The following is an 11819-nucleotide window of genomic DNA, read 5'->3' on the forward strand; positions in this document are numbered from 1 at the left end:
CTTCCCCTATGATCCTCTGTCTTATTTCTCAAATTCCTCATCTAAGTGAGATCATATGATAATTGTCTTTCTCTGATTGAATTATTTCACTTAGCATAATACTCTCTAGTTCCATCCACATCATTGCAAATGACAAGATTTCAGGTTTTTGATGGCTGCATAGTATTCCATTGTATATATATACCACATCTTCTTTATCCATTCATCTGTTGATGGACATCTAGGTTCCTTCCAAAGTTTAGTTATTGTGGACATTGCTGCTATAAACATTTGGGTGCACATGCCCCTTTGGATCACTACATTTGTATCATAGGGTAAACAGACCCATAAGCAGTAAGGATATTGAAGGAGTAATAACAAATCTCTCAACAAACTACATGGTCTTTAAAAACACAACTATGATGTTTCTTTGTTCAAAGACCTCCAATGGTTTCCGAATGCAGTGAGAGTAAAATCTAAACTCTTTATCTTAACTTCTGAGCCCCTCCAGGATCTGCAGTCACCTCACTTAGAATTTATTTGCTAATACTTTCCCCTGCTAGCTTTGCTCTTATTCAAAGACTATGTCTTCCTTGCTAGTCATATTGGCCAGAATCCTCTCCCCTAGCTTATTTTGATCCCTACTCACATGTTCATGGATCCAAAGGCCTTTCCCTGGGCAACATCTTTCCATCCTGTCTCTTTTCCAAGTATTTCCACTTAACTACAATTGCACTACTTATTAATTTGTTTGCCTGTTTGTTGTCTGTCTCCCCCACTCAAATGTCACCTCTAAAAGGATGTGAATACTGTTTATTTTGTTCAGAAGCTATGACTGTGTCTGCCCATTCACAAATAAAGGATTTACTGACTACTTCAGTTTCAATCTTATAACTGCTGCATAGCATGTCACTGAATATCTATACCTTTATTATTTCCCTTTCTAGCATGATTATTTAATGTGTTTAATTGTAAGCTATCAGAGGCAAGGCTGCAGTGAGCATCAAGAGAAGGGTTATGTTTGGTGGGATGGCAGGACCTTCTGTGTTAGGTTGCAAAGTTCTATTGATTAATCTGTATTGTTTGAACCAGAATTTGCTTAATGAGAATTCACCAAGCTATTCATTTGTGTTGTCTGGTAGTCTGTGCCTGAGTTGTATTTACAATCAAAAGGCAGGAGAGAGAGAAAGACAGACAGATAAGTTTCTGAGTCATATACTGATTGCAGCCCAAACCTCAGACCCATGGAACATGGAAGAAGAGGTAAGCCCAGGTACACAAATCCTCAATTTACCTCTCTGCTGGGGTGAAGCTACTGCCATCATCTGTTTATATCTCTTTAAAAGGATTATTTCCCCAGTAAATAACTGTGTAAAATTCTCTCTACTTGATGAATGAGCTTGGAAATTCTAGGTCTGGCTGAGAAAAGAAGTTCATGAGATAAAAAAGAGTTGAGTTAGAGAGGGTCCGTGGCACCTGAATATCATATCTCTGTAAAAGCAAGCTACTATAGTATGTTTCCAGTGTATCTGCCCTGACCTAATCTTCAGTAAATTCCAACGAAGTTTTTATGAGTCAATGATGTAATTTTACTTATATTTATTTATTATTCCAACTCATTCCACTTCATCTGCTGATGAATCCTCCCTTCTGCCTATGTTCCTATCAGGATTTGCACTGCTCTAAAACCCTACATCAAACCTCCCAGTTGAAAAATCCAAGTACTAAATGAGAGAACAATTTATTTTAAGAGGAAGAAAACATGTATTGAACACAAATCTATCGATTACTTTCTATTTGAATATGTAGGCAAATAGTTTTACACCTACAATTGAACAGGTATAAAGCTACCTGTTTCTAGAAAGTGAAATTCACTGTCTTTTTTAATCAAGCCAATCAGGGGAAAGGATCCAATGATTCTAAATTAAGAAAATGAAATAGCTTTGGCATAGAAGCAGCTGCTTAACTACAAAAGAAAAAAAAAATTGAGGAATATTACACCAAGTTCAGTTAAATTCTTAGCAGAGTTTTTGTATTTAGATTAGGATTATAATATGATAATACCAAAAAAGTAACTGTATTGCTTCAGGTAAGTCACGTTTTTCTCACTTGAATATGTCACTTGATCTCTAAGATTCCAATTATCTTTATAATTTTTTGAATAAATAGGCATTTTATGGAGCTGTTTAACATATAGCTTTACAGATGTATGTGTTTCTAATTTGAGGAACTTTGGGGGGAAAATCCCTTGACATAGACTTATTTTTCAATTTATTTTTGTTAGAATGTTTCTAGCACAGTGAAGGGACACTGACCCAGACCCAGACACATGCCCTAGTTCCAGAAGTAAAGATTTAGTCTGTTATTACTTTTAAAGGAACAAAGTTGTGGGAACCAACCACTTCTCTCCCAGTGTTTTTTAAGTGGATAGAAAATGTAATTGCACCTCTTGATGTTATTGTTATTTATTGATTTATAAACCATCTCTCACAAGATTAAAAGAACTGCAGAATTTCAAGCAACTCCTTTCCTTTCCTAAGACTTGCTTATTATTTTTCCAGCAGTAGCTGGTTACAAAGTTTAAGTATGTATAGCTTTGCGTTCTTTTTGATGTGAGAATCAATCCACTATCATCCACTGAACTGGGCTTAGGGGAAGCTGAAATTCAAAATCCAGGCATACACTCCAAAGTGAAGTACTTCCCCAAGTTGTCATTTATGTGATGGGTATTCTGCTGAGGATTGAAATTAAGGCAGGACTTTATTGCTAGTGCAAGTGACTCTTGTAATTGAAAATAATTTTCTTCTTGAATCAAATCCACTATAGATGTATGTTATAGGTTTATTATCTTTTCTTAGACTGTTAGCTCCTCAAGGGCAAGACCTATGACTTATTCATGTCTGTGTCCTCAAAGAGTTTTATCCCTGACATCCAGTATGTGCATTATAAATCACTTTGAATGGATTGCTTGTGAGTTCTTTTTAAATATGGAACCATGTTGATATACAATAAGCAAATGGCTTGGTCAATCTGTACATTTAATTCTTTTGCCCATTCATCAAACATATATACATCCTTGATATGTGCTACTTTGTTGAGTAAATATGTAATAAAAATAATATATACAATAATGTAATATATATAAAAATATGTATATATGTGCATGTATATATGATACAATCATATGTATGTGATACAACTATATGATGTACCACATATATATATGATAAAGACAAAAGATGTAAACAGATAGTTACAATAAGGTAACATAAGATGAAAATACAAAAGAGAGAAGCCAGCATTGTGATAAAAAACTTTAAGAAGATGTTACTACAGGAAGAGTAATATGATTATCAGCAACAGTGAATTTCAAAGATGTAAGTTTTGGAGCTCTTCGTTAAATATCCATGCAAACAGGGTTTTGGGTGGGATACCCGAAAGAGATAGGAACTGGATGCAGCTTGGGAGTCTACTTGCCTGCAGGTGCCACTTGGGGTCATAACCTTGCAAGCAAGAATGTAGCTTAGGAGAGTGGAAGCCCATAGGGTATAGTCAGAGAGGAAGAAGAAGGTTTAGAGAGGGAACCCACAGATGACTGGGCAGAGCACAAGAGATGTAAGAGAGAAGGGACTCCTACATAGAGGGTGTAGTGTGAAGTACTGAAGACCTATGCACAGCCAGCATTAGATGTGGTGATTGGTGGTTATGGTGATCTGAAGATCAGTCTCTGTGGATTACTGGGAACAGACGTACAGTTCATACCACATTATACAGTATACCAGTCCAATCTCTTTGATGATCAGAATTCTTCAAAAGAATTATGAGTATCAACTATAAGTGAGTGACACTTGAAAGTTGTAGGAATTTGTGAGGAATTCATATTCATCCTTGAATTCCTTAGGTCAAATCTTATAGTATCTAGTGATGCAAAAGCAAAAAGCAAGCTGAGGGCAAAACACAAGCTTATACCCTGCAACCTTACCTCCCCCTGCAGCTGGGATATGTGTGACATTCCTCTGTTACCTCTGGCTGCCTAAGGACAAATGAAGGGGAAAAACAAGTGGTTAACTGACAGAGACCACAGTCATGTAGGACATGCCTGTCCATCAGTTTGCAACAGTCTTGACGATTTACATGAAGAAAGCAGTCTTACCAATAGCCAAAGTTCCACAAATCTAAAGACTCAGTCTCTTAGGACCCTAATATCACCCTCACCTCCAGAGGATAGAAAATCTTGTATAATCAGTCACCCCTCACACTTATAATGCACTTTTTCTGCCCATGGGTCCTGTCCCCAAAGACATCTCAAGAATTCTTTCTTGACCATCATTTCTGAACACCACCACTCCAAAACACATCACTAGGACACATATGACTTGACGTTTATTGTTATGATTAATATTTATCTCTTCACTAAAGTCCAAGCTCCATGAAGACAGACTTTCGTTGGTTTGCTCACCATTGTATTCCTGATGTAGCAGTGCCTACCTGGTATGAAGTAGCATTTATAATGTGTTGGTCATCAGAACATTTTATCTGTCACTGTTGTTTCTTTCAGTCAGCACAAAAGATCAATTCTTTTTTTTTTTTTTAAAGATTTTATTTATTTATTTGACAGACAGAGATCACAAGTAGACAGAGAGGCAGGCAGAGAGAGAGGGAAGCAGGCTCCCTGATGAGCAGAGAGCCCGATGCGGGGCTCGATCCCAGGACCCTGAGATCATGACCTGAGCCGAAGGCAGCGGCTTAACCCACTGAGCCACCCAGGTGCCCACAAAAGATCAATTCTTAAAATTCACTATAAGATCCTCATTTTAGAGTTTTTAATTCTTGTTTTTATTGATTTCATAGAATAATAGTTTATGACTTCAGGAAAGTTTTCTAAGAATAATACACAGATTCCGTATTTTCTGAATACTTGTATATCTGACCATGTATTTTTGTTGCCTTTCTTAAGGTTAGAGTTTTGCAGTAGAAACTTCCCTTAAAACTCATTAGACATCATGTACTTATACATTAGAAGTGCTCTGAATTACAGAGAAGGTTGATGCAGAGTGCAATTTTATTTTAAAACTAATGTATACTCTATCACGTAAAAGTAAGACATGAACGAATGAATGGTTTACTTCTCAGGTCAAGTTCTTGAGAAGCAGTTCTTGAGACTTGTATGTACATGATATATTAAATACTACCGGAGAAAAATGTAAGAGATTAAGAGAACAGGACAAGAAAACACAGGGAGGCAGTCAAGGATGTGATCTCAGGTAGAATTCCATAGAGGGTGGCTGCAGGCTGATTTCATAGGTCAATTCAGGGGCATAAATTATGACTCAGAGGTATCCTCATCCAAGGCAAGGGAAATAGGTTTCCATAGTTCTGCACCAACAGTTATCATCTGAGGGCCACCAGGAGGATGAAATCCCCAGGCACCTCTGACTCTCTACATATTTAGGCAAAAAGGGTTGTAGCAGCCTAATGGCAGTTTTCTGAACAAAAATAAGGAGGCTAGCTTTTAGAAGTCAAGTGATAAAAAGGAATCCGATCCAAAGGAACTGGGTGTAGTGCTGGAAATGTCTGTTACCCACACTAAATCATAAACCTACCTGCCACCATTCTATAGAACTTGCCTTGCATATATTTCCAAGCAAGCTATCCATCTATTTTTTTAAACTATTTTTATTAACATATAGTGTATTGTTAGCCCCAGGGGTACAGGTCTGTGAATCATCGGGCTTTCTCATTTTATAGCACTCACCATAGGACATATCCTCCTCAATGTCCATAACCCAACCACCCTCTCCTTACTACCCCACTCCCCAGCAACCCTTAGTTTGTTTTGTAAGATTAAGAGTCTCTTATGGTTTGTCTCCCACCATTCAAATTATTAAAATAAGAGTTTTTCAAAGTAGGTATTCCATGATTGGCAAGTCCATTGACTCCTTGATTAGAATGGCATGATCAAATCCCAATAATTTCCCTGAAGGTGGTATGAAAAGATGGGCCATCAGAGAAGTGTGGTTTAATCAGTGAACATGCAGAGATGCCCTTCTTGCAATGAGCTGGCCATTAGTGTATGGGCAGAAGAGGAGCTATGTGGTAAGATACAGTGTTGCTCCTGGTCCCAGGTGGAGGAAGACAAAGAAGGCTAAAGAATCTCATACAATCCATTCTTTCCTCCTCACTCATACTAGCCTTTTGTACATCATTTGTCCAGTTACAACCACCCACAGTTGAAAAAGACCTACTAAATTTACTGCTAAACACGGAAGACTGAATACATGATGGCTGTCTTTGTTTCTTCCCAAAACACATTAAAATAATGAAAATGGGATAAGAAGTGATGTAATCAAGCAAGGGCAGCAAGAATGAGAGAAAGAAAAGCATGAACATGAAAGAATAGGATGGTAAGGAGGCAGGGGAGAGGGGACTGGCATTTGAATGGAAGAAGCTGAAACTGAAGTGGCTATACAGGAGGCAATGGAGAGAAGTAGATCTTCCTGCAGGAGTAGAGAAAGCCTTGTCCTCTGACACCCTAGCTCTCTTGGAAGGCAGAGTTAGGGCCCACAAACAATTCTAGAAAAGTCACCTAAATCACTTACAAATAGTTACATCATTCACATCTCTCCATGTCTTCTCCATCCATAGGGTTCTAGAGGTTGACTATGCAAAGACACTGAGCCTTAGAAGGTCAGCATCATGGAGAATGGATTATAAGGAAACTGTCACAGAATGGAAGCTCTGTTAGACTAGCAAAAAGAAGATTCTCTACTACTGTGAAAAACAGAGGTGTGGATGATGACAAAAATGTATCAAAATGATATGAAAAATAATACCTTCTAAAGTTCTTTCACAAGTATATAAACATGTTTGCATGTCAATACATTGGAGTGTTTTATAATATATTAACTAATTGTCATCACTGGCCATTTAGGTTATTTTATGGGTCTAAGGTTACAAGCATGATCCTTGTAGCTGGGTACAATGTAAATATCCTTCATCATTTACTATGATAACCAGCCTTTCCCATTTTCTTAGGATACAGTTTTAGAATTAGAATGACCATATTAAAAACAATATACATGTCTGAAATATTTTAATAAATTTTGCTGAATTGGTCTACAGAAATGCTATTCAAACTCTAACCTGCCATCATCTCTTATATAAAAGAAGTCCTATCAAAACAAAAACCAAAAAACAAACAGAACAAAAAAAAACCTTTAAAACATGATGTATAAAAATGGTAGAAAATCTCCTTGATTGGCAGTTCAAATAGGACATTTTTTGAGTTTGCTTTACTTTTATGTTTTTTTCTTTGTGAATTGCCCTTCTGGGTCTTTTTCTTTCAATTTCTTATTGTGGTTTTAATTTTTAAATAAACACTATATATCAATGACCTTAAACCCTACATATTGTTTATGTTGGCCATTTTTCTTGGTTTGCTATTTGTATTTTAAAATTTCATTAAGCTATTATTTAATGTACAGAAAATTAAATTGTATTTTATTAAATTACTAGAAGATTCTAATTTAAAAAGTGAAACAGAAACAGAAAGAAAAGAAAAGTGGTATTGTATCCAACCATCCCCTCTATTTCTTATAATTTTTTCCAACATTTTAGAGAGTTATTCTAGTAGTCCTTTCATATTTCTAAACAGATTCTTGGGGTACTATTTCATGATTTTCAATGTTATAGATGATGTAGTGACTTCCCACCAGGGATACTGAGGATTCATTTCTTTTGTATTATCCCCAAATTCCTCCTACACTTTATCTTCCATTCATCCATTCAACAAAGTAATATCAAAATTTTTTTGAAAAATCAATATTCAGCAGTTATAATATTTTGACTGTAAATATTTTTCACAGTGAAGCCATAAACGTATTACAATCAGATTGCTACAGTTAGCAATTGCTTTATTTTTGTTGGCTTAGGTGTTGACAGCATCAGTAATTTGCTCCAAATTCTTTTCAAGAAGGTCTTAACATCAGTTGATCACTCATTTTCATTTCCTGTCGCTCCCAGTCCTACCCTGGGAGATTTCTGGTCCTCTATCTTCTTGCTTTAATCCAAACTAGTTACTCTTTAGTCCCCATATGCTAAGATTCTTGTAGGGCAATTTTATTTTGGAATTGTTTTTCTTTCTCAATGATAATGGATGGAGTAAGTGTTGTTAAGATGGTTATTTAAAATGGAGCCAGGAGGACATTGAAGACGTAAAGCCTATACACATCTTCTATTTCGAATTCTCAGAATTTTTGCTGAATTCAGCTAAAAGTCAAGATGTCTGCTGCATGTTAAAATGTACATAAATGGACTTTCTGCCTAACACTAGCCCTGACAACCAGTCACATATAGATCAGTGTAACTGTAGCTAATACCAGTACCAATCACATTTTATTGAAAACAAATTATGTAAATTCCTTCTTTGCCCTTTAAAAACTCTAACCTTCTTTGTCTCTGTGGAATACTTTCAATTTTGGTCAAATTGTAAGCAGAAAGAGTAAGAGTCCCCAGAAAAAGAAAGATTAGATGTAGCTGTCCTGTTTAAGACAAGTCCCGTAATGGCCCCAGCGATTTTCCATGCTCTATGCCCTATAGGTTCTACTTGGCCAAGCACACTTCTTGAGAATTACTAAGAAATGCAAAAATCTCAGTAGTTAAGGATTTTAAGGAAACAAAGGGAACTCAAAAACCAATAGTCTCTACCAGTCCAGGAAATAACCTAACCATAAAACTTCCAGTACTTTTTCAAAAGTAAGCAAGGCCCTACATCCCTTATCAGAAGGTAAGGAGCCCAAGACCACATCCAGTTTATACCATTTATACCAGCTTTGGGAGCAAGCACATCTCTCCTTCACCTTGTCCACAGTTACCTCTGCTTCATTATAATATTAAAATCTCTGCCCTAAGAGGAGCCTGAGTTTCATTAACATAACATAGAAGGCATATATAGGCATGTTTCTTAAGTACACCTGCATAACCTTATGTCAGCATTTACATGTGATGACAAAGCTCCCTTTTTAAATATCCGTCCAAAATAAGAACCCACTAACCTACTTAGTAAGTTGAGCCTTGGGAAGTTATTCCCTGGGATCTCATTTGCTGCAGATAAAGTTTCCTTTGTGTGACAACTCCTCCTTTGCCTCTCTTTTTTCCTCTTTCTTACAACAACTCACCAAAGAGTGACCTCTCCATTAACTGAGTTACAGAATCTGTATGTCCTGGATTGCAATCCCTAAGACCCCAAATATTCGCACATGTTTTACTTCGCAGCTTTAAGTTTTGTCTTTTTTTGGCCTCAGTATTATTGCTATTGTTACTTGGCTTAAAGTTTTGTGATGGTGGAGTCTATCTTCCTGAGAGTGGCTGCCTGTCTCTTTTTCCTTTATCAATAGCTACCCTAGTTTTCATGTCCATCTTTTTATTATCTTGTTTCAATTTACTTAGCAATTTTTCAAATGACTTTAAAAATTACATTTTGGGAACTTTAAAATTTTGCTTACTGTGTTTTGAAAAGATCTTTCCTAACCTCACTCTTGCATAACAGTTTGGCGAGTATACAAATATAAATTCATTTTTCTCAGATTTTGAATTTTTGCACCATTGTTCTCCAGCATCCATTGTTTATTTTAAGACATATGGTGACATTATGATTCTCGTACTTTTATATGTGGCCTGTTATTTTTCTTTCTTGGAATGTTAAAACCTTGCTTCTAATTCAGGCTCCTTGAAATTTTTCAGTAGCAGGTTTTGCTACTGGTTTTTCTTATTCATTGTGCTCATGAGAGTTTTCAATCTGGAAATTTGGTTCCCTCAGTTCTTTAAAGTAATTTCATTAATGTGTTTGTAAATTCCTCCTATATTCTTTCTCTCATCTTGGGGGGAGAGGAACTTACTTGGATATTATACTTCCTGGCTAATTTCTCCGTTTATCTCTTTTGTCTTTTTATTGGAGGAAGGGTGCTTATTTATTTAAATTTTCACAAAATGTAAAAATTTAAAATGCCATGTTTCCTTAACTATTTTGGACTTAAAAGAAGACTTTTCTAGAGATCCTTCATGTTGTTTGTCTTTTATAACTTCCTCTTCTTTTTCAAGAATGCAAGTCTTATCATTCAGAGGGTATTAAGTGCAGTATTTTGAATTTTTTTCCTCCATTGTCCTGGCTTTTTGTCAAACTCCTTATGATTGTTTAGTTTCTTCTTACTTTGTTGTCTAACAATTTATAGTCTTTCCTTAAAGGTCTGGTGATCCTTGCCTGACTGTTTATATGTAAATATAAGTCACTTAAGAGCAGACTAGAAGAAGGGCAGATGTAGAAGAATCTCTTAATTAACTTTCTGATTGTTCTACTGGGGCCTTTTCCATTGGGTTTATCAATATCACTTTCATAGAAAATTGTGTGATTCTTATTACTGAGTTTTTCAATATATTTATTTGCAAATTCTGCTTTTTTCATGCTTAAAAAATCCAAGACTTCTCCAATTCAAAATTTGTTTACTTCTCTTAAATGTTTAATTTTTTTTATTGAAGTATAATTAACATATAATGTTATATTGGTTTCAGGTGTACAATATAATGATTCAACAATCCTGTATCCCCTCTGGAAACCATGTTTGTTCTCTATACTGAAGTCTGTTTTATTGTTTGCCTCTCTTTTTTTCTCTTTCTTACTATTATTTTTTTTTCCTTTGGTTGTTTTGTCTCTTAAATTCCACATATGAGTGAAAACGATATGGTTATTTTTGTTTACATTTAAATCTTAATTATATTAAGAACAGGGATACCTGGGCAGCTCAGGCAATTAAGCGATGAAGCATCTGTCTTCTGCCTTCAGCTCAGGTCAGGATCCCAGGGTCCTGGGAAGGAATCCCACATCAGGCTCTGTGCTCAACAGGGAGCCTGCTTCTCTTTCTGCCTGCTGCTCCCCCTGCTTGTGCTTGCTCTCTCTCTGACCAATGGCGGGGGGGGGGGGATATATATATATATATATATAATTTTTTATAAAGTAAAGAATATCACATTATTTATAGTTACCCATTATCTTTGTATCACTTACAGTGATTACCTTGTATCCTACTGGTTTTAGATTACAATTTTAGTATGCATTTAGACTGTATAATATAATATTTAAAAGACAAATTATTATTAAAGATGTCCTACTTTTTCTCATTTGACAATGAGAATGATTATACTAAGACCTACTTCTTTTTTTTTTTTTTAATTTTTTTTCAGCATAACAGAATTCATTGTTTATGCACCACACCCAGTGCTCCATGCAATACATGCCCTCCATAATACCCACCACCTGGCTTCCCCAACCTCCCAACCCCCGCCCCTTCAAAACCCTCAGATTGTTTTTCAGAGTCCATAGTCTCTCATGGTTCATCTCCCCTTCCAATTTCCCTCAACTCCCTTCTCCTCTCCATCTCCCCATGTCCTCCGTGTTATTTGTTATGCTCCACAAATAAGTGAAACCATATGATAACTGACTCTCTCTGCTTGACTTATTTTACTCAGCATAATCTCTTCCAGTCCCGTCCATGTTGATACAAAAGTCCTCCTTTCTGATGGAGGCATAATACTCCATAGTGTATATGGACCACATCTTCCTTATCCATTCGTCAGTTGAAGGGCTTCTTGGCTCTTTCCACAGTTTGGCGACCGTGGCCATTGCTGCTATAAACATTGGGGTACAGATGGCCCTTCTTTTCACTACATCTGTATCTTTGGGGTAAATACCCAGTAGTGCAATTGTAGGGTCATAGGGAAGCTCTATTTTTAATTCTAAGACCTACTTCTAAAGTTTGTAGTGCAAAATAAATAATAACCATATACAA

This window comes from Lontra canadensis, unplaced genomic scaffold, assembly GCF_010015895.1.
Source record: "Lontra canadensis isolate GAN:19392208 unplaced genomic scaffold, GSC_riverotter_1.0 scaffold20, whole genome shotgun sequence".
In the NCBI taxonomy this organism is placed as follows: Eukaryota; Metazoa; Chordata; class Mammalia; order Carnivora; family Mustelidae; genus Lontra; species Lontra canadensis.